At 46.2% G+C, this 24,658-nt stretch overlaps 1 protein-coding gene across 1 annotated transcript in view; it reads right to left on the bottom strand.

Moving 5' to 3' along the window:
• Positions 1-24,658, bottom strand: part of YDJC (YdjC chitooligosaccharide deacetylase homolog) — a 107,063-nt gene that overhangs the window by 58,441 nt on the left and 23,964 nt on the right. The gene's annotated exons all lie outside the window — the stretch shown is intronic.

Genomic DNA, 24,658 nt, shown 5'->3' on the forward strand with positions numbered 1-24,658 from the left:
AGTATCACTGGGTAGAATTGATGTTCTTAGGTTGTGCTCTTGACAAGGACAACAGAAGCTCTGATGGACAGCACCTGCATGAGCCTGGATGGATTCTGAGATGAGCATTCCTTTTGGATAGGGTGGCCAGAGGCTGGAGGCCTTATTGAGAGCCAGTGCCTCACTTTCTAAAGGGCAGTGGATGACCACACTTATAGAGTGCAGCGCATATGTGTTCCATCAGAATTTACTAATTAAAATAGAAGCAGCTTTTGACCACTTGTGAGGCTGATGGCATGGAACTCTAGGTTTATTACGCAATGTGAAAAAGTCCAAATGGGAACTCTGTGTTCCTATGTCAGAAGGCAGTGTTTTCCTTGCCCTGGATTTTCCCTAACTCTTGGTAGAGAGCAAGGTTGATGAAATGTTCTTGGCAATGCCAACATTATTTTTTTTTGGCCAGCACCATTCCAAAAATTTCTGAAAAGTCCCTCATTTCCCTTTTCACTACCATGCATGTCTATGAAAGAAACAGAAGCATTTTTACTTCCAGAATTGTCTTGCTAGTAGGCACCATCAAGCAAGTTATACAAGCCAGCCATGTAGAAGGGCTTTCTAGCCCCCCCAAATATGCTTCAACTAGCTAGGACAATGGGCCCATACCCCAGGAGGGCTTTCAGCTGGAAGGTCTGATTTCTGAGCTGGTTGGCCTGCAGTAAAGGACCACTGGGGTAACTGATCTGTCAAAGGGGAAGGTCCAACGACGGGCACCAAGAGACAACAGAAAGGTAAGTCTCACCAACAGGTAGAGATCACAGTCACCATCACTAGACTCCAAAGGGAAGGGGACCGTAGATTGCTGTTACAGTGTTGTCTTTGTATATAGAAGATCCCAGGTTCAAATCCCTAGCACCACCAGTTAAAGAAGATCAGGTAGCAGATAATGGGAAAGACTTCCCTGTGGGATCCCACAGAGCCACTGCCAGTCAGAATAGACAATACTAGGCTTGGTGGATAATTAAACCTGGTATAAAGTACTTTACTGTAGGATTAGCAGTGGGCATTGCTCAAATCAGCCTTCTTTTTCCTTAGCAGAGGATGGGATTATTTTAAGGCTAGGTCTAGTTTTCCTTCCAAAGATACATACTCTCCCTATAGGTTATTTTTCTACCTTAACACAGACTTCTTAATACAACACTAATTGCATACAGCACCAGGAGATTTCACTCTATTTTATTAGTGACATCATTTATCCCATTTCAATGTGCTGTAGTATGGCCAGCAATAGCTAGGGATTTTCTGAGTTTCTGTTGCCCCTTCGTGAACCTATAAAGACATTTTTCCTGTAATAGCCTGTTGTAATCATTTTGCTTTTTTATTATTCTGAGATGGATATGAACTGTTCTCTGTGTTCCCACTTAAGAAGGATCCAATTGGACTAAGGGGGTCATTTGAGGCACAGCCTTTCACTCTGCTGCTTCCTGGCTCTCCAGAAAAGATTAGCTGCACTGGAGTGTTTCATGGACTCATAACTTCCAGGTCAGTAGCCAGTATGCTGAATCAAGTTACTTGGAATTGAAGTTATGGCCGTAATACGGATTTATATAAATTTTAAGCCATTCATTGATGACTTAAAAGTAAAGTGCTGGTCAATCGATGAAAACGTCTTTAATCAATTGACAGCCACACCAGATACCAATTGCTACAATTTTAAACCACATTGTACTGAAATGTGTTGCTTTGCTTCATCTACTATAGATTTGGAAGGTCTTGTTTACTTTGCAATTTGGACTCGTCTTAGGATATCATAACTAAATTTGACCTGATGGTTCTTGTGATAGAGGAGCAGTTTTCATCTCCGGAGGCTGTTTTGAATCAAGATGGTAGACTGAACCTTTCAAAATTGCATTGATTTTTTTGGTTTCGTAGAATTCTCAAATGACACTGGGCAAAAGGCTGCTAGACCTCTATATGAATTCCCAATAATTTATCTGTATGCCTGTTTCAGTTGCTTCCTTGAAAGACGACTGTACTGCCCTTCTGCCTTGATATGAATGGACTTGCACCACTGCCTCTAAGTGGTTCTGCAATGGTAGTATATAATATGTTCTGCATATTGATACTTCTGTTAACTCCTTTTCTGCCAGGATTCCCTGTATTTGCCTTTCTGATCTTGTAGAAATTGCCAAAGGCTTTGTTGCTAGAGAAAGTAGATACTGGTTTACAAAGGCACTCCAAATAATACCAACTGATTGATCTCTTAATACACACCATTGTTTTAATGAACACTCTAATCAGTAACAATCACATTTAAAAATAATCATCTCAGTTTAACATGAGGGAGAAGTATGTGTGTGTGTGTGTGTGTGTGTGTGTGAGAGAGAGAGAGAGAGAGAGAGAGAGAGAGAAAGAGAAACTTTTATTTCCAGCTAGGGCCAGTGGTTGTTATGCATTGCCAGTTGCCTGCAACTAGTTGGATATCCATTTCACCCTGATCCAACTGAAAATACATGAAAAGCAGCTGGGACTGCATACGCAGAAGCAACTGAACAGTTAGTCAGCATTAGGGATGGAAAAGAAGTTTCTCCTACTCCAGTCATTTATTCAACATGAGTTTTGGAAAAAATATATCTATATAATGTTCCCTTGCCTGCAATGCTGCTGCTGGCTTGGCCTCATTGCTGGCTGTGTTACCTCAGCGGAAACTGCTCCTGTCCTTCAGCAATGAAATCAACAGCTGCAGCCGCAGGCGGGAGCACGTTTAACAGCTGGACTGCAGAGCTCTTTACAGCGGCAGCAGCGTCTTGCTTGGTGTCTGGTTTACTGGGCTGGCACGTTTGCTGAAGATTTTTGGTTGGGTTCCTTGCTAGCAGCTGCAGAATTAGCCAGCAAATGCTGTCAGGTGTAAAGGCTTCCAAGGTTTCCCGATTGATGCTCTTATAAAAGTCTTGTCTAGTTCTTACCATTCACCCTCTCCAATACCGTGAGCTATGAGCGTCATGTGTCCCCCACCCCCCACCCCAGTATTTTTATTACATAACCCTCAAGTGTCCTGATTTTCCTGGGACAGTCCCGGAATTACAGAAGCCACCTCGGTTTCTGATGTGATGCTGGAATGTCTCGGTTTTCCTTTTTCCTTCCCTCCACATCTCGGAGAACAATTAAAAGTGGTGTGTGTGTGTGTGTAGGTGCAAAAAGAGAGTCGTATTTACACTGAAAATAAAATACCTGCACCAAATGAAGGTAACGATGAAACTGGTATATGAAGCCATTCCTATAATGTTGAAGGAAAAGGTCACTGATCCACTTTAAATTCTTTAATTGCAATGCTTTGGCTGCCAGCCATGTCTTAGGAAACATAAGTAAAGGTAAAGGGACCCCTGACCATTAGTTCCAGTCGTGGCCAACTCTGGGGTTGTGGCGCTCATCTCGCTTTACTGGCCGAGGGAGCCGGCTTACAGCTTCCGGGTCATGTGGTCAGCATGACTAAGCTGCTTCTGGTGAACTAGAGCAGCGCACGTAAATGCCATTTACCTTCCCGCCGGAGCGGTACCTGTTTATCTACCTGCACTTTACGTGCTTTCGAACTGCTAGGTTGGCAGGAGCAGGGACTGAGCAACGGGAGCTCACCCCGTCGTGGGGATTCGAACTGCCGACCTTCTGATCAGCAAGTCCTAGGCTCTGTGGTTTAACCCACATCGCCACCAGCCTCCCTTCCTTAGGAAACATACAGAGTGTTGATTCTTTATTGTAAATGTTGTTTTTCTATTCCTTTATTGTAGATGTCTACTCATAAGTAGATGTCTACTCATAAGTAGATGTCTACTCATAAGTACTCCTGCCAACCTAGCAGTTCGAAAGCACGTCATAGTGCAAGTAGATAAATAGGTACCGCTCCGGCGGGAAGGTAAACGGCGTTTCCGTGTGCTGCTCTGGTTCGCCAAAAGCGGCTTAGTCATGCTGGCCACATGACCCAGAAGCTGTCTGCGGACAAATGCCGGCTCCCTCGGCCCATAGAGCAAGATGAGCGCCGCAACCCCAGAGTCGGTCACGACTGGACCTAATGGTCAGGGGTACCTTTACCTTTACCTTACTCATAAGTAAGTCCCACTGTATTCAATTGATCAGGTAACTGGGTAAAGACTGTGCAATCTTAAGCATTTTTACTCAGAAATAAGTCTCACTGAGTTCAATAGGATTTACTCTCTGGTATGTTCCTGATAAACCTCTGTTTCCATCATTATTATATTCCACCTTTCTCTTCGACTTAATGCAGCTTAGAGCCAAAAATTTACTTCATTCCATTCATCTTCTGAAGGTGTTGTACACGATCCCATCCCTCACACATTATTTCTTTACAACAATCTTGCAAGGGAGGTTAGGGGAAGAGGTTGTAATTGGCTCAAGGTGACAGATATAGATGTGTACATGAAGTCCGTGTGTTCAGTGAGATCAAACACAGGAGAAGCTCCCTATTTTCATTTGAAAAATGTTGGCGGGTATGTTATAATATCACTTTATAATCCAGTCATAAAAATCATAAGATGAGCCTGCTGAATCAGGCTAATGATGGTGGTGAAGGAGAATATAATAGGGGATTTCTTTCACCAATGCCAGCATTGGTTGTGTCACATACATAATGTAGTTTCAGCCTTATAGGGTTACACCAAAGCTCAGTAACTACTAGATTTCATATTTCAAAAAACGGTGAAACGTCTAACCATGTTGTTGTTGTGATCGCAACAGCACCGGTTCCATCTCACAATCCGCCTTGCATCTTGAGTGACTAATATGATTTTGTCGGCAAAACTCCTGCATTCCATCTCTGGATGGTTACAAACAGCAGGTTTAAGGAGCAGCTACACCACTCTGTGCCCTATGAAGAGCTTTGGAGATTTTGGAAGCTTGCTGGCAATTTATTACCTGCCCTTCATCCTAAAGTCTCAGGGCAGGTTGCAACAATTAAAACACAACAATGTTAATGAGCCAAAACTAACTGCAGAATTAATTTATTTTGTAAACTGTGACAGCCTTTAAGTAATTAATCAGGGGTGCTTTTTTAAATAAAAAGGCATCTAAATTGATTAATTGGTCAACACGCTTAAAATTTTTTTAAATTATTTTAAATATATGTACTTACTAAGACTGAAGGTTACATGCACTATCTTAGAAAAGGCTTTCAGGAGGTCCTATTCTATTACACCATCTAAAAAGAAAGTTTGTTTTTTTCATCCTTTTAAACTAGGGGTGGGGAGCCTGAAGTCTGCTCACCACAGAACGCCGGGCAGCAACTCTCCAAAACCTCAAGCCAAGGTTTTTCCTAGCTTTGCCCAGATTCAAAGCTCCCAGCCCTTCTGCTGTATGGGAAGCCAGTCTTCAGAACAGATGTCTGCATTTCCCTGCCCACCCTCTGTAATTTCAATGTTGAAAACTGACGTTTGATGCCATTTTGGTTCTCTTCTCCTACCTATCTTACCTTTGTAACATACATGCAAGAGACAGAGGTGGCCACAACATGACAGTGTTGGGAACACAACTGCCCTAACAGTGGATCAAAAGATTTGCTTAGGGGTGGGTGCTATTTTCATTAATATTTGTAGTTTTTATGCAAACTACACAAGCATATGCATTTTTGAACGCATTGCTTGGCTGGAGAACTTCATTGCACAATTCGGAGAAGTGCAAATGTCAGAGGACGGCTATGTTTCAGTCCATGTACTATTTCAACAAGTACAAATTAAGCAAGTATGCCTTTAAATGTGAACTGGATAAAATTTCTCCCGCACCCCTAGGCTTGCTTAGCACCAGCTGTGAAAAAGGACTCTCAGAATTTTCATTCATAAGCCTCAAGCAAACAGCATTTTTTTGTTGTTGTTTCTTAAATTGGCATGCAATGTGGATACCAATTAATTGGTCGTGATGCACATCTGAATAACAAATTATTTTCTGCTTTAACTTTCTGATGCTCACATCAATACCTGGAAACCAAGTGTTTGATTCAGTGTTAGAATCTGAGATGTGAAAGCCAGGAGCTAAATGGCACTTTAAACATGGGTTATGGGCACAACGGAATTTTCAGGCGTGCTTATTTTTTCTAACGAGAATACAAGGCTGAAAATGAATGAACTGCAGCTAAAATATTATGTTCATTTTTCACATGGTCTAGTCCAGGGGTAGGCAACCTAAGGTCCATGGGCGGATGCGGCCCAATCACCTTCTCAGTCCAGCCCACAGATGGTCTGGGAATCAGTGTGTTTTTACATGAGTAGAATGTGTCCTTTTATTTAAAATGCATCTCTGGGTTATTTGTGGGGCATAGGAAATCGTTCACCCCCCCATATAGTCCGGCCCACCACATGGTCTAAAGGACGGTAGACCGGCCCACGGCTGAAAAAGGTTGCTGACCCTTGGCCTAGTCCTTCCGCTGCCCACTCCCCTAATATTCTTATAGTCTCTTCTCCAGTCTTCAAAGAGTAGCTGGAAGTGAGGAGGCAGAAAAAGGCCCTCCTTTCCTTCCACTCTAGTTTTAATTTGAAATCTTAGGCGCAGTACTGCGCCCAGAGCTCAGAAACTGCTTGTGCTAATGAAATTCCCCATCGCAAAATGCGCCTAGAACAATGGGAGTTTCGAACACTGGTTTGATTACAGATTCTACTTCAGGCAAAAATATACAGTGGTGCTCAGCAAGACGAACGCCTCGCAAGACGGAAAACCCGCTAGACGAAAGGGTTTTCCGTTTTGGAGGCGCTTCGCAAAACGAATTTCCCTATGGGCTTCCTTCGCAAGACGAAAACCCATAGGGAAATCTCCGGGACAGCGGGGAAGCGCAGCGCGTCTTCCCCACTGTCCTCGGACCTCCTCCGAAGGCTGGCGCGGGGATGTTGTCTTCAGGACAGCCACCCGAAGGCTGGCGCGGGGAGAAGGTCTCTCCTCCCGCCGCCAGGCTTCGGAAGGCTGCTCCGAAGCCTGGCGGTGGGGCGGAGAGACCTTCTCCCCGCGCCAGCCTTCGGGTGGCTGTCCTGAAGACTTGCGGTGGGAGGAGGGTTTTCCTTTCCACCGTCAACATTCAGAATGCTGTTCTGAATGTTGGCGGTGGGGAGAAAAAACCCTCCTCCCACCGCAAGCCCCGGGAACAGAGAAGCGCTGCGCCCCTTCCCCTCTGTTCCCGTACCTGTCCTGAAGCCTGGCAAGCGGTTTCCATAGGAACGCATTAATTGATTTTCAATGCATTCCTATGGGAAACCGTGCTTCGCAAGACGAAAAACTCGCAAGAAGAAAAAACTTGCAGAACGAATTAATTTCGTCTTGCGAGGCACCACTGTAGCTTGTGATGGAAGTTCCATGCAGTTTCCACTGTGGCCGCTAGTTGGCGCTGCTCTATTTCCTTTATGCCTCGCCTGGCGTGTGAGTGATCTGACATAATTGCCTGCCTCCGTGAACCATGAAAAGCTCGCTTGTGGTGTTATGTGCGGGACATTCATGAGAATGTTGCAGGTTTGGCAACCCCGTCTGCACTTCAGCCATGCTCACTTGGACCGCTCGCAAATTTATACATGGGCAGGGTGGGAACGGCCTCGTCGCGGCATCCACTTCCTTTTCTCGGCTTTTGCCAAAGGCACCAAGGCTCTCAAAATGCATTTGGCTGCCTCTCTCTCGTCACCTCGCAACTGCCAGAAGTCGTAGCCAAACGCAGCTGTTTAAAAGCGGAGTTCAAAATGTTGGGAGCCCGCCATTCAAATCATCCATCAGGCCTTTTCCTAGAACTAGTCCCAACCAAAACAAGAAGCCTGCAGCCAAAACCTAGAGTAGTCTGGTTTGCTGAAAAGTCATTTCATTTGAATCCTTTGCCAGTGCTTGTACATTAGACGGACGAGGCTGTAATCGAATATACGCTGCCTTGGAAGCAAGCCCCATGGAAGTCAACGTGGCTTCTGAGTTAAATACACACAGGAACAGACCACAAAAGATTTGGAGTTTTAATTGAGTCTAGTTTATTTATATATCCTTGCAATTACTACACTCACAGTGGGCTCACAACTGATAAAAGCCTACAGCAGTTCTTTAAGTTCCTCACCGAACTTTTTGCAAATCAATGAGTCGTCAAAACTAACAGGCACGGAACAGACCGCCCGAGGAATTAATACAGCACTCGGTTCCTAATAATGCATTGTGCAGACACAAACCAAACAGCAACCCCACAGCATTCAAAATCAAAAACCACAACTCATTTCTGCAACCTGGGGTGTGGCGGGGAGGGGGGGAATCACTGGTGGAAGTGTAGATATGTTGTGTGTGTTAACAGGTGCAACAAAGACATTTTAACACACAGTTTAAAAGCTAGAAACTCCTAGAGAAAAGCAATTCTTAGAAGCAAGAACCAACTGTCACCAAATGCACAAGGCAGAACAAGAGCATAAGTTTTATTTTTAAAAAAACAAATTTGCCAGAGCTGTCAGATATATATTTATTTATTTGAAATAGTAATAATAATTTTAGCAGAAGGGAAACATTTATTTGTGTGTGTGTATGTGTGTATCACATGAAGTATTATAAGGTATGGTAAAAAGGTAAAGGGAAGGACAACTAAGTCCACTCAAAGGAGACTATGGGGTGCTCATCTCACTTCAGGCCGAAGGAGCTGGCGTTTGTCTACAGGCAGATTTTCTGGGTCATGTGGCCAGCAGGACTAAACAGCTTCTGGTGCAACGGGACACTGCGACAGAAACCAGAGCGCACAGAAATGCCATTTACCTTCCCACTGCAGCTGTACCTATTTATCTACTTGAGCTGGCGTGCTTTCGAACTGCCAGGTTGGCAGGAGCTGGGACAGAGCAACAGGAGCTCACCCCGTCACGGGGATTCGAACCACGACCTTCCAATCGGCAAGCCCAAGAGGCTCAGTGGTTTAGACCACAGCGCCACCCGCGTCCCTGTTATAGGTACGGTAAAATTTTTCAAAAACATTGCCATGCCTGCCACAGGTGCACCACCTTTTAATAGACATAATGCAAGAGGAGGGGAAAGAGACAGCATGGGAACAAATGGGCAAACAAACGCAAAGTGGTTTATGATGTTGCTGCTCCTATGATAAACAGCTAGAATGAAAGCAAAAGGTGCAGAGGCCATGTTCAGTGCATGGGTTTAAGATTTACTAGGGTCTCCAGTTTTTGTCCCCATACCATGGAATACTCTTTAACAGGATGTTTCCCTGCCTTGATGTGTAAGATAATAGCCTTGTAGGATTGAGTCAAAAGTCCAATAGCCCAGCAACGAGCAACCCACAGGAGCTAGTCAAATGCCCTCAGAAAGTTAACAGTCACGGCTCCATACAGCTCTTGCTGTTTAGATCAGTTGCCCAACAGCTGATATCCAGTGGCAAGCTGACCCTCTGATCTTGGGATTCGATCTGGTCATCATTAAGGAGGGAAGGATCTGTCTTTTTGGAGTCTCCTCGGTTTCCAGTCTTCAGTCCTGTTCTCCATCGTTCCCTAGCATTACCGGTATTTTTTTAATTCCCTTGAAAATCCTTCAGTATTTTACTGCAAATTTCTCCAAACAGGCACATTTTTTTTGTATGCAGTTTTAACTAACATACACAATGTTGAAAACAACACACACTCCAAGAAATGCATTTTTGTATGTTATTTTCACTAATATATTCGTTTTTATGCACCCTTCCCCAAGCATACAGTGTTTTGTAAAGATCAGCTAGAGAACTGCATGCCAAAGTATGGCTGTTTCAGTTCTCATATAGTTTCAGAAAGTGCAAACTTGAAAAATTCAGCTTCAAATGTGAACTAAATTGAATTTCTACCCCATCTCTTGTCATCGCAACTAATACCTATTGATTGATGTACCTGGCTCCATGAATGTGCCTGATCCCCCTTTGAAGCCATCTAAGAGGCCCATTACTGCATGTTAAGGTGTCCTTGTGTTTTCCTGAGGGTATAACCCTCTTTGAAGTGCTGTTCTAGTGTGGTTTAGAGAGACCCTTGAAACTGCTCATCAGTGGCACCCGGGCACCTGCCTGAGCCGACACAATGGTCGCCAGGGGACAACCTTCCCAATATGGTGAGAGGTATTATTTTTCTACGTGAATTGTAGTAATTACCGTATTTTCCATGTATAAGACAGTATTTTTTCCTTAGAAAGAATAGTGAAAAATTGTGGGTCGTCTTATACACAGATAGCATAGTGGGGACGGGCAACTGGTGGCAGCAGCCAGCAGGAGATTGGCATCAGTGATTGGGCGTGTGAGTGGTTGCTGTGTCAAGGCCTGCGGCAGTGGCAAAACGTGCAGACATCTGTGTTGTTGTCAAGTGAGCAGGCAGGCTTTTGGTGGTCTGCGTGCAAAGCGTGCGATTTTCAGTGCAGGCTGTAGAGCGATTGATGGCAGTGACCCCCCCCAAAAGAAGCTCAACAACTCTGGGCATTCTCCCCCCCCAATAATAATAATAATATATTAGTTATACCCCACCCATCTGGCTGAGTTTCCCCAGCCACTCTGGGTGACTTCCAATCAAGTGTTAAAAACAATACAGCATTAAATATTAAAAAATTCCCTAAACAGGGATGCCTTCAGATGTCTTTTAAAGAGAAGATAGCTCGCTATTTCCTTCACATCTGAAGGGAGAACGTTCCACAGGGTGGGCGCCACTACCGAGAAGGCCCTCTGTCTGGTTCCCTGTAACCTCACTTCTCGCAATGAGGGAACCGCCAGAAGGCCCTCGGCGCTGGATCTCAGTGTCTGGGCTGGATGTTGGGGGTGGAGACACTCCTTCAGGTATACAGGACCAAGGCCGTTTAGGGCTTTAAAGGTCAGCACCAATACTTTGAATCGTGCTCAGAAATGTACTGGGAGCTAATCCAGATCTCTCAGGACCGGTGTTATGTGGTCCCGGCGGCCACTCCCAGCCACCAGTCTAGCTGCTGCATTCTGGATTAAGTGCAGTTTCCAGGTCACCTTCAAAGGTAGCCCCACGTAGAGTGCATTGCAGTAGTCCAAGCGGGAGATAACCAGAGCATGCACCACACTGGCGAGGCAGTCTGAGGCAGGTAGGGTCTCAGCCTGCGTACCAGGTGGAGCTGGTAGACAGCCGCCCTGGACACAGAATTGACCTGCGCCTCCAAGGACAGCTGTGAGTCCAAAATGACTCCCAGGCTGCGCACCTGGTCCTTCAGGGGCACAGTTACCCCATTCAGGACCAGGGAGTCCCCCACCCCCGCCCACCCCCTGTCCCCCCAAAACAGTACTTCTGTCTTGTCAGGATTCAATCTCAATCTGTTTTTGTTGCGGTCCCCCAAAATAGGTGTCATCTTATACGTGTTATACACGTGTATAAGATGGAAAAATACAGTATTTCTAGAGCTGCAGCTGTACATTGGCATGTGTACCTTTTATTCGTTCACTTTATTTAAAAAAATTTATACAGCGGCACCTCGGTTTTCAAACGCACCTCAGAACTCGAACAGGAAACGCGGCTTCCGTTTTGAGTTTTCCGTACTGGGGCTAGAGTTTTGAGGCTTCCACTTTCGGTTTTTGAACGTTTCGGAACTCGAGCAGACTTCCAGAACGGATTACGTTCGAAAACCGAGGTACCACTGTATATACCGCTTAATTGCAGGGGAAAACCCTAAACAGTTTACAAGAAATATAAAAATGATCAAGAACACATCAGCATCTACATGTCTCAAAACAATGTTTTAAGCAGAGGCTGAAGAGTACATTGAACGCTCCTGCTTGATTCCAATTTAGCCTCTTTTTATTTATTTTTTTGCAGGGAGGGATGCATACATATCTTGTGGCCGTGAATTTCTTAAATTCATACCCACTGCGTGAGGTTAACGTGTCTAAATTTTTCTTGGTTCTGCATCTAGGCGTTGGGAATCGGAAGCCTCCGTTTCAGGGTATCGATGACCGAACCTGCCTCCGCGCTCAGCCATTGATTGCATTAGATAACATTGGCTTTGCTGCTTTCCATGGATTGTGCATTGCTTCTTGGCTAATTAGATACTTGTGAAACAGCGTAAAAATGTGGTAAATAAGCGAAATCTATTGGGCGAGGGTGGGGAGAGATACTGTACACAGACACCACGTTTCTGCTTCATTAGAGATTTCATGGCAATGTGATCCAGATAAATGGTCTGTGTGCGTAGCTATATCTAAAGTAATGCTGCAGGCTATATTTATCCCTCGAAGTGCTAAATATAGTGGCAATTAGCCAAGCTCTCAAGACCCTGCAACAGAGCCCTCCCAAGCCAACCATCCACACTCGCTTTCCCCCAAGGAGCCACAACCAAAAGACCCATCTGCTACGCAGAGGCACACGCAACCCCCAACTGAACTCAAGTTATGGGGCTTTGAGCTCATCCTGGGAGCCGCCAGCTTGGCTCATGTCCCAAGTTTGTCGGCCAGCTGCAGTTGCTCAGCAGGAAAAGGAAGCTTGTCCTTCACCTCCCCCGATACATCCCCCCCCCCTATTTAGTTGTTTTAGTACGTAAAAATAATAATATGCCACTTGATTGCAAAACAGCGACAAGCAGCTCTCAGACCAGTTTACCAAAACAATGACATTATCAGTAATGCCAGTTGAAAACAAATCTTTCTAAACGTTCCAGAATAATACTTAAAATCAACAATAAGCTTAAAAACCAGATTAAAACGCCTCTCAATGTTCCACATGTCTGGATAGGCTTGCCCCCCAAAAATGATTTTAGCAGGTGCCGGAAAGAGTAGAGTGAAGGCACCTGCCTGGTGTCAACGGGTAGGGAGTTCAAAGTGTAGGTGCTGCCCCACTGAAAGATCGGTCTCTTGCAAATGCCAAATGGGTATTAATGTGGCACCTGTAATACCACCAGTTCTGCATATTGAAGCAATCAAGTGGGCATGTTTGGGGCAAGGTGGTCTTATAGGTAAAGGTAAAGGGACCCCTAACCATTAGGTCCATTCGTGGCCGACTCTGGGGTTGCGGCACTCATCTCGCTTTACTGGCCGAGGGAGCTGGCGTACAGCTTCCAGGTCATGTGGCCAGCATGACTAAGCCGCTTCTGGCGAACCAGAGCAGCGCACGTAAACAGTTTACCTTCCAGCTGGAGCGGTACCTATTTATCTACTTGCACTGGTGTGCTTTTGAACTGCTAGGTTGGCAGGAGCAGGGACCAAGCAATGGGAGCTCACCCCGTCGCGGGGATTCGAACCGCCAACCTTCTGATGGGCAAGTCCTAGGGTCTGTGGGTTAACCCACAGTTTGCTCTCTCTGTATCTAGAGCTTCTGGGGCTGAGTGTCCTCCCTCACATAAGAGCAGCAGTAGTAGCTCATTTGTCAGATTCTTAATCTCAGAGTCACGGGTTCAAGTCCCGCATTGGGCATAATATTCCAGAATTTGGGGGGGGGGGCAGAGTTGGACTAGATGACACTCGTGGTCCTTTCCAGCTCTGTGATTCAATGATCCTGTGAAACCTGCCTCAGACCCACCTGGTTGGACCATCAGAAGCTGCATTATGTGAAGTCAAGGGCCTTGGTCTAGCAGGCTCAGCGGCGGCTGGTGTCCATTGGGGCTGGCGCTGCAGAAAGGAAGGGAGACCAACAGTAGGTGGCGCTAGAGCCCACGAGAGGAGGAGACAACTCATTCTAGCTTTGGCCCTCTCCATCCTGTTCCTCAATGAGCTCTAGAAGGGCAACACTGAGACGGAGGTTGAGGAAGCTGACAGGCGGTGCCCGCCCCCTGCCAGACTGGTTTCAGGAAGGGTGCGGGGGGGGGGCTGGCTGAGAACAGACAGGTTGGTCTGGCAGTGCCCCAGAAGCGCTAATGGGCTATCCTCCACTGCAACCAACATTGTATACACCAGGGATCAGTGCACCCTGGACATTCTATCTATCCTGTACGTTTCCAAGCACAATTCAAAGTGTTGGTGCTGAGCTTTAAAGCCTTAAACGGCCTCGGTCCAGTATCTGAAGGAGCGTCTCCACCCCCATCATTCTATCTAGACACTGAGGTCCAGTGCCGAGGGCCTTCTGGAGGTTCCCTCACTGCGAGAAGCCAAGTTACAGGAACCAGGCAGAGGGCCTTCGCGGTAGCGGCACCCTGTGGAATGCCCTCCCACCAGATGTCAAAGAGAACAACAACTACCAGACTTTTAGAAGACATCTGAAGGCAGCCCTCTTTAGGGAAGCTTTTAATGTTTGGTGCATTACTGTATTTTAATATTTTGTTGGAAGCCGCCCAGAGTGGCTGGGGCAGCCCAGCCAGATGGGCAGGGTATGTATGTATGAATAATAATAATAATAATAATAATAATTATTATTATTATTATTATTATTATTATTATTATTATTATTATTATCATCATCACCTGGGCACACCCCCTTTCCAGGCCACACCCCTTCCCCCAGCCCTGCTTCCCATCCACCCTGCGTGCTTCTGCCTGGAATGTGGGAATGTGCCCTTCAGCTGTGATAATGCGTCTTGCTTCTCTGGACAGAAAGGTGGGTGCAGAAACCCTCCACTTTGAATGTAGGTGTACAGCAGCTTCAGTGGCGTAGCGTGGGTTGTCAGCACCCGGGGCAAGGCAAGTAATTTGCGCCCCCTAACCCTAACCCCCAGATGTTGCGCCCGGTGTGGCTGGGCCCCCCTGCACCCCCCACGCTACACCACTGAGCAGCTTCATGTACAAATGGAAGAATAGCACCTGCTGATCCACCACTTTTGCCTCTGATCCCACCCACCTGGAAGGTTGCCCTGTTACAGGAATGCGGCTGAAAAAGGTTTCCCCGTCCCACTCTACACTGGGTGGCAGCAGCTCTCCAAGGTTTCTGGCAGGACCAGGAGTCTTGCCCAGCCCTAGCCAAAGAGATGCCTGGATCAAACCAGAGACCATCTAAATGCAAAGCAAATGATGTACCACTGAGCCATGGCCCCTTCCCTTGTAAGAAGCCCAAACCATTGGTCTGTTTAGTTCAGCATCCCTTACACACTAAGGCCATATCCACACCATACATTTAAAGCACCGTGATAACACTTTAAGCCAGTGGTCCTCAAACTTTTTTCTACGGGCAACACTTTTAGAATAAAAATGTGCTCGCATGCCTTTTTTTTTATCGATAAGAAATACATTGGAAAGCAAAAACGAAACAAGGAGCAGCGCTTGGTTTATAACACAGAACGCAACTGCTCTATATCCAGAAAGTATAAAGCAATGCTGCAAAAACACGAACGCGAATCGTTCCCAAAATATAAACAAATCTTCAGCACCGTGTTTGAATAGCAACTCTGGATCACAACTAGGATTGTTCTCAGTGTCACTTGATGCTTTTGCACTCATTTCGAAGAGATATCTATCCATAGTCTGCAAATAAAATTATTTCTATCCCATCCTATCCTACACTGAAACGTTTAAATGTTTCTTTGGTTATCCACCGCACTTGCCATCCTCACCCTTTCGAGAAGCACTGCTTTCAACCGTCATGGCTTCCCCCAAAGAATTCTGGGAGCTGTAGTTTGTTAAGGGTACTGAAAGTTGCTGGGAGACCCCATTCCCCTGGCAGAGCTACAAGTCACAGAGTTCCCGGTGAAGGGGAATCGACTGTTAATCCAATGTGAGAGTTGTAACTTTGTGAGGGGGAAAAGGGACCTCCTAGCAACTCTCAAACTACAGCTCCCAAGATTCTCTGGAGGAAGCCAAGTGGTGTGATACTGCTTTAAACCTGTGGTGTGAACATGACCTAAGTAGCAGTATCTGTCAGGGCTGGATTTAGGTTTGATGAGGCCCTAAGCTACTGAAGGTAATGGGGCCCTTTATATGTCCAGCTGTCCTTTGGCAACAACAAATTGTCGCTGTTTTTTGTGTTGAATATCTGCTATATGGTATTTTATGGACCTAATAGGTAACTAAAGCCATTTGCACATAACAAAATATGTATTTTATCAAAGTAATTGTTGAACTGAAATACAATTAAGAAGTATATTAATAGTGAAATAATTATTAAGCCCTAACTGTATGCATGTATGGGATGCGGGTGGTGCTGTGGGTTAAACCACAGAGCCTAGGACTTGCCGATCAGAAAGTTGGTGGTTCGAATCCCTGCGATTGAGTGAGCTCCTGTTGCTCAGTCCCTGCTCCTGCCAACCTAGCAGTTCGAAAGCACATCAAAGTGCAAGTAGATAAATAGGTACCGCTCCAGCAGGAAGGTAAACGGCGTTTCCGTGCGCTGCTCTGGTTCGCCAGAAGCGGCTTAGTCATGCTGGCCACATGACCCGGAAGCTGTACGCCGGCTCCCTCGGCCAATAAAGCGAGATGAGCGCCGCAACCCCCGAGTTGGTCACGACTGGACCTAATGGTCAGGGGTCCCTTTACCTTATGTAGGTTTTATTTTATATGTTTTTGATCTTATATTTTGGACATGTACATCCAGTTCCCCCCCTTTAAATTTTTGGGGGGCCCCCAAGAGAGTGGGGCCCTAAGTTATAGCTTGTTTAGCTTATACATAAATCTGGAACTGGTAACTGTCCAGAGTTTCAGTCTTTTCCTGCCTAGCTGGGGATGCTGGGGATTGAACCTAGGACCTTTTTGCATGCAAAGCAGATGCTCAGCCACTGAACTGCAGCCCAGGCTCTAACCCAGCGGTCAGCAAACTTTTTCAGCAGGGGGCCGGTCCACTGTCCCTCAGACCTTGTGTGGGGCCGGACTATATTTTGAAAAAATAATAATAATGAACCTATTCCTATGCCCCACAAATAATCCAGAGGTGCATTTTAAATAAAAGTACACATTCTACTAATATAAAAACACGCTGATTCCTGGACCGTCTGTGGGCCAGATTGAGAAGGCGATTGGGTCTGATCCGGCCCCTTGGCCTTAGTTTGCCTATCTCTGCTCTAACCGGTCGAAGGAGATTGAAGCTTCCAGGTAGAAATGATCTCTCTCCCTCTCCCACCTCAGCTCTCTTGCAGATAACATCCCTGCACAAACTGGTTGCCGCTGAGGTCCTGCAGCCCCCTCCCTCCTTCTCCTATGCCTGATTAGCACTTCCTTTGTCAGGGCCTGCCAGGCTATATCCTGTCTTCTTCCTCCCATGCTGAGCTAACTCCATGGGAGTTCTGCGCTAGGGGATCAATGGCAGGATGTAAAAAACCTGGAAGTTAGCAAAGCGGGCTTCCTGCTGGGAGACAGCCAATAAAAAATGGCTGCCTGCCTGCGTCTGTAGGTGCTCTGTGCGTGTGAGGCAAAGTATGCGTAAGAGACACACAGGCACAGAGAGGAACTTAGGCCTGGTGTCTCAGTGTTCATTCCTGACACAGTTTGTGGGCCAAACTTGCCCACGAAATCCACCTTTCATGGAATCAATTTGTCCCGATGGCCCACAACCGAGCGGCTTATATTTGGATGTGATTTTCCACATTTCTCTCACAAAGAAAAATCCGAGAGACAGTCCTGTTTTTTAAGAGCGGGGAACCCAAACATCCCATCCACTCAAACAGGCCTCAGATAATTAAGAGTCAAAGACCCGGTGAAAAAGAAATAGGTTTTGCCTGGGGTTTAAAGCTATGTTATGATGGAACCAGGAAAGCCTTCCCAGAGAGGGAATTCCACAAGCGAGGAGCCACCACTGAAAAGCCCTGTTCTCATGTTGCCATGACGATCGCAAGGTCCAGGCCAGATCGTATGCGCAGAGACGCATTCATTGGTGTATTGGGATCCTGGCCTGCACAAGCCTTTATATGTAGTTCATATTACTTCAGCAGTCATGGTTTGCCCCCGAGTCCTGGGACCTGCAGTTTACTTCTTAACAGTGCTACAGTTCCCAGCACCCTTGAACTACAGTTCCCAGGATAATTGGGGAAGTCGTGTGCTTTAAAAGTGCTTCAAACGTATGGCTGAACAAAAGCACTCCTGGTCCGTGGGAATACTTTGAAACATTCTGTTGTGGATCCCACTAGTAAACATGTTTTCCTGTAATTAGAAGGGATCCTTTTAATCAGTGCAGAATGCAGCTACTAAACCCTTCATGGTGTTATGTAACCGATTGCAATGCTTAAATGGCTTCTGTCCAAGCAAAAAAGTTTTTCAGTTCAGTTTCCTTGTCTTTGTGCTCTCTTAAGCCAGACGCTTGTGGCTGAGTCTTTTTTTTTCTTGTCTGCCGTTCTGATGGTTGAGTTTCGAAGGTCACATCCAGCACACCCACCCACACCCACACCGATGTAATCCTAGAAGCTGGATCTACAGGGGTATTATCATAATTTTCTATGCTTCCCCAAGTGGTAGCAGATGCATTAATGACATTCAGAAGTGACCCGTTGAAGACTAAATGGGGCTCAGAGCATCACTTGTAAAAACATCCAGAGACTCGCCTGCCGACAGAGTTCACTCCCGTACCCCAGGCATGAGGCCAGATCAATCGATGCAAACGGGAAGGAGTTTGGCAGCCTCCTTGATTTCTAGGAATGAGAAACCAACACCACCGGCCTGAAGTGAAAGCTAGGCTGTAACTACACCAGCTCCCAGGGAGATTGCTCGACTAATGCAATCCGGGAAGCAGGTCTAGCTCTCCCAAGCTTCTGCATTCACAAGAGAATCATAGGATTGAATGAAAGCAAACTTTAAAATTACGTTATTATCTGGGTGATATGCAAGATGCTTTTCCTATGATCATTCCTGCTGCGGCTGAGCTTGCAGGAATAAATTCTCCATTGATTGGCACCATGTGGCCGTCAAGCCAGTGTGCTGCAGTGGTTAGATGGTCAGATTCGGATCTGGGAAGCCAGGGTTTAAATTGCCATGAAGTTAACTAGCTGACCCTGGACCAGTCCCTGCCTCTCAGCCTAATCTACCTCGCAAGGTTGTTGTGGGCATTAAACAAGGAGGAGAACTATATGTTGGTACTGACCTTTAAAGCCCTAAACGGCCTCAGCCCAGTATGCCTGATGGAGCGTCTCCACCCCCACCGTTCAGCCCGGACACTGAGGTCCAGCTCCGAGGGCCTTCTGGCTGTTCCCTTACTGCAAAAAGCGAAGTTACAGGGAACCAGGCAGAGGGCCTTCTCGGTAGTTGCGCCCACCCTGTGGAATGCCCTCCCACCAGATGTCAAGGAGATAACTTCTAGAAGACATCTGAAGGCAGCAAATGCAGAAGGGGGCACTGATACAATCTATGTGACCTTCTCAAAAGCATTATCTTCAAAACAACGATTCTTGCATGGAATATCTGCAGTGCTTGTGAGAACGACAGCCTAGGGAGGAGAAACAATTGGGCCTTCTGAGTCTGGTGAGGCAGATGTTACAGGAAAATAAGGGCAGAACAACAGGATCCTGACCTTCAAGGGAGCCCCTGAGTCCAGTCTGAATGACGCAAGGGCAGGAGGTCTGGAGGGCGTAGTAGCTGCAGACCAAGAGGCAATGGGGGAATAATAATAATAATAATAATAATAATAATAATAATAATAATAATAATTTATTATTTGTACCCCGCCCATCTGGCTGGGTTTCCCCAGCCACTCTGGGCGGCTTCCACAGAAACCAAAAAACACTAAAATATCATACATTAAAAGCTTCCCTGAATAGGGCCGCCTTAAGATGTCTTCTGAATGTCAGGTAGTTGTCCATCACCTTGACATCCAATGGGAGGGCATTCCACAGGGCGGGCGCCACCACCGAAAAGGCCCTCTGCCTGGTTCCCTGTAGCTTCGCTTCTCGCAATGAGGGGACCGCCAGAAGGCCCTCAGCGCTGGACCTCAGTGTCCGGGCAGAACGATGGGGGTGGAGACGCTCCTTCAGGTATACTGGGCCAAAGCCGTTTAGGGCTTTAAAGGTCAACACCAGCACTTTGAATTGTGCTCGGAAACGTACCTTTAAGTACCTTTAAGTGCCTTTAAGTTCAAGAGTGTGGTGTAGTGGTTAGAACATTAGACCTCTCACAGCACCATTGACAAGTGGCACTTCCAGGAATCTTTGGGGGAAGCCATGACTGTTTAAAGCCGTATGCTCATCACCTCATCGTGGTGAGTGGGCTTGCATATTCCTATGCCCCTTGTGAGCAAAGCCGTTGGGAGTATCGTGCTCCCAGCAGGGTCACCCAAGGCGGTAAGGTCAAAGGGGAGGGGCCTGACCAAGAACGGTCCAAGATGTCCTCAACGGCAGAACAGGCGGAAGATAATTAGTGGTGTGTCACAATGGCTGCAAAGGCTGCAGCAGATAAGAATATACCGATTGTCGTGATACTCATGCCATCGAGATAGAGTCTTACTGTGGACACTGTGCGTTGGTCAGCGTGCACTGATTGACACAGAAATTCACGCGCAGGAATCTTCCAAAAACCCATGCCAAACCGACTCACTGTTAAGACTGTGTTCATGGAAGACAATCTTACTCGGCTACGAGTGATCGCCAAAGAAAGAAGAAGAAGCTGTAGATGGGAGCCGTGTTTTAGGCTGGCTTTACTGAGAATTGTGTGCCTAATTACCACTACTGTTCTGTAGACTGACAACCCTGATTGCGCTTTCATAGAGCTTTTCTGTTTTTACTGGAGGTGCCACATATCCGTATAGTTAAAGCTATGGTTTTCCCAGTAGCGATGTATGGAAGCGAGAGCTGGACCATGAAGAAGGCTGATCGCCGAAGAATTGATGCTTTTGAATTATGGTGCTGGAGGAGACTCTTGAGAGTCCCATGGACTGCAAAAAGATCAAACCTATCGTGTCCGACTCTTTATGACCCCCTGGACCAGAGCACGCCAGGCACTCCTGTCTTCCACTGCCTCCCGCAGTTTGGTCAAACTCATGCTGGTAGCTTCAAGAACACTGTCCAACCATCTCGTCCTCTGTCATCCCCTTCTCCTTCTGCCCTCCATCTTTCCCAACATCAGAGTATTTTCCAGGGAGTCTTCTCTTCTCACGAGGAGGCCAAAGTATTGGAGCCTCAGCTTCAGGATCTGTCCTTCTAGTGAGCACTCAGGGCTGATTTCCTTCAGAATGCAGTCCGTGGGACTCTCAAGAGTCTCCTCCAGCACCATAATTCAAAAGCATCAATTCTTCGGCAGTCATGGACAAAGACAACAGGCATTCCCTGTTCTAGCCTTCCTCTCTTGATGGAATGCTCTCCCCAGAGAGATGTTGGTTTCTGCTTTCCTTCACTGTGCAGCGAAAGGGCTTGTCACGAGACAGGTGTTTACATTCCCCAGTCTGTACTGTTGGAGTTTCTCACGGGAAAGGGAGGCTGGATGTGACGTACACTGGTTTCCTGTTTTTCTCTGTGTGATTCTCTCCGAGCTGTTGAGGAGAGAGGATGCATTTTCTCTGCTCCTGCAGAGGCAAGATGTCTTTCTGTAATATGCCTGCTTTGAACTATAAATAAAGCAATATAGAGTATGCAGCACGTACTCCTCATCCTTCCGCTGGGCACGAGACTCTGCTTTAAATCAACACGTGGTTATGGGCTCCAGAAGTCGAATCGGAGTGCCGGCAAAGGATCGGAAAGCAGAGGGACAGATCAGATCGGAATCTGCTCTGCGCGTAAAAGTGATTGATGAGGTATGTGCTACTGCTCCGGGCAGCCTGCCAGCTTCTAGTTAATTGCTTTATGGCTGGACTTTGAACTTTTAAAGCCGTTTTGCCGGGAACAGGCAAAAGGCTCCCAGGCACAAGTCACTATGCTGGGGAAATCGAAAGTAACTTTTAAGTGCGCTTTTGGAATAAAGCAGCTGCAGCAGTGACGCAGCAAGATTTAAAGCAGCATATATGACGCTGAAGGCTAATGCCAGAGTCATGATGGCCCTTCAGGATGCTTGTGGGATTCCTAAGCTCAACAAGAAAAACTACCACGACTGGGTTCTGTATGCAGAGGCAATTCTGCGGAAAGAGGGTTTGTTTGAGGTGATTACAGACACCCCCCCAGTTCCAGTTACAGATGCATGGGAGGCTAAAGATTCCAAAGCAAGGGGAACTCTTACATTGATAGTATCCCCAGAAGAGCTCTGTCTATTGCGTGATAAGACCTCAGCCAGAGAAATTTGGCACGCTTTGAGAGAGGCTCACTTAAGGACAGAAGCTGGATCTACTATGTTTTACTTTAACAAGCTGCATAATATGGCTCTTGCTGAAGGTGGAGATGTGCGTTTACATCTGATGGAGATGCAAAATCTGAGACATGAGCTGCAACAGAGAGGACTCAACTTTCCAGAGGCTGTGTATTCTTTCATGATACTACAATCTTTGGGTTCAGGTTGGGAGTCTGTTGCAACCCAGATTGCTGTGCAGCCAACCGCTCAGCTGACAGTGGACTATGTAACTGCCGTGATATTGAATGAAGCAGATCGCCGGGGTGCTAGCTGCATGGGCAAGGGGGAGTCTTCACAGACGTCATCCCTTAGTGCAGTGGAACCACCAGATGGCGCCAAAGCTTTGAAGGCAGTGAAATGCTACTTGTGTGGACGTCTAGGCCATATGAAGAGGGAATGCAGATATCCCAGGGCCAAGACAGAGCAGCGCAGCGAAAGCTCATCGCGTGGAAAAGGCCGAGGCAAAGGCAAAGGTCCGGTGTCTAGAACAACGCAGCACAAGGCTATGGTTTCACGCTTCACTCCAAAGGTTGCAGAGGTCCAGAAGACGTCTAGATCTTTCTTCGTTGTTGATTCAGCAGCAACCCACCATATGTGCAACGATAAGAGACTGTTTGTGTCTTTTACACCGCAGGAAGGTGCGATTCACCAGGCGGATGACCACACTATTCCCAGTAAAGGCTACGGAACTGTTGTTCTTCACAGTTTGGACTTATCGATACAGAATGTGCTTTACGTGCCAGACGCCAAACATAATCTCCTCAGTGTTGGACAGTTGAATGAGCGGAACATTGACGTGTCCTTCAAGAACAAGAAGTGCATCATCACAAAGAAAAATGATTATGTATTGCATGCTGAATATGTTGATCGTTTGTTTGTTTTGTATTATGATGATGTTGTGCAGGATGACACTTGTTGCATTGCAGGTTCTAACAAAAGTTTGCATGCAGAATGTATTCATGATTTTCACCGAAAATTTGGTCATTTGCATTTTGAGGCAGTATCTAAAATGCCTGCCTTGGTTGAAGGTATGACTATTAAACCCTGCAGGTACCACATGAAGTGCAAAGCATGCGCAGCAAACAAGGTGAAAATGGCTGCGAAAGGTAAGGTGTCTAGTAGGCAAGCTACGGAACCATACCAGGTTGTTCATGCAGATTTGGTTGGACCACTAGCGCCCTCTTTGGGTGGAAATAGGTACTTCATGGTTCTCATTGATGCATTTTCTAGATATATTTTTGTGTACAATCTCAAGCAGAAATCAGAGGCTTTTCCTAGGTTCAAGGAATTCTGTGCTTGGTTGGAAAATGTGCATGGTAAGAAGATAAAGACTCTTTTCAGTGATCGCGGGGGAGAATTCACTTCTCAGCAGTTTGAAACTTTTCTGACTGAGAAAGGAATTCAACACGATTTGTCTAGTCCTCGCTCGCCATGGCAGAATGGACTTGCGGAACGGGCAAATCAGACATTGCTTCAAGGGTTAAAAACCTTGCTGCATGATGCCAATCTTCCAGAGAGTTATTGGGCCGAAGCTCTCTCATGTTTTGTTTACAGTTACAATCGCAGGTTATCTTCAGCGATTGGTTGTACCCCCTATGAGAAGATGTTTGGCAAGAAGCCATACATCAAACACATGAAAATTTTTGGTTCTGACATGTGGGTTCACTCACCACAAAACTCCAAGTTAGACAAGCGTGGATTGCATGGTATCTTTCTAGGTTATCAGAAAGGGTCTTACAGAATAATGATGACTGACTCTAAGACAATTAAGCTCACTAGAAGTGTTGAGTACAATGCAAAGTGGGGGGAGAATGTGGGAATTTTCCAATGTTATCCTGATGACAATGATGAGACTGAGGATAGTCAAAAGCAACCACAACAACCCACACCCACTGATGAAGGTTCTGAGTCTGAATCTGAAACTGAATCGGGTGATTCAGAGGATTTCAAGAGTGCGAAAGCCTCTATGCGACCCTCTGAAAGCTCTGATCAGGAATTGGAGGAACCATTGTTCACAATAGGTCGTTTTTCTCCCAAGAAGGAAGAGGAGAGTGTTGAAGACTTAAGGCTAATTCGTAGGTCACAGAGAGCCACAAAAGGCAAACCTCCAAAGAGATTTGCTGATGAATTTGCTACGATAGCAGTAACAGCTGTTAAAAGCTCCAAGAAGGTATTTGAACCTTCAAGTTTCCAAGAAATCCAGGGTTTGGATTCAAAGGAAGCTGAGCCATGGTTAAATGCCATGAAGGCTGAGCTTGATTCCTTAGAAAGGAACAAAACATGGGAACTAGTTCCAGTAGTTCCAGGAATGAAACTGCTTGGAAGCAAATGGGTCTTCAAAGCGAAGACAGATCAAAATGGCAAGATAGTCAGACACAAAGCCAGATTGGTAGCCAGAGGTTTTGCACAGGTACCAGGTGAAGACTATCACGAGACCTACTCACCCACAGTGAGATATGAGAGCATTAGGCTTATGCTCAAGCTAGCTGCAGAGGAAAATCTACACATAAGTCACCATGATATTAATACAGCTTTTCTGTACGGATCTCTGGATGAATCACTTTATATGCTTCCACCTGATGGCGTACAGGTAAAACAGGGATTTGTTTGTGCTCTGAAGAAATCCCTTTA

The sequence above is a fragment of the Podarcis liolepis genome, assembly GCF_965112155.1.
Source record: "Podarcis liolepis genome assembly, chromosome: 15".
In the NCBI taxonomy this organism is placed as follows: Eukaryota; Metazoa; Chordata; class Lepidosauria; order Squamata; family Lacertidae; genus Podarcis; species Podarcis liolepis.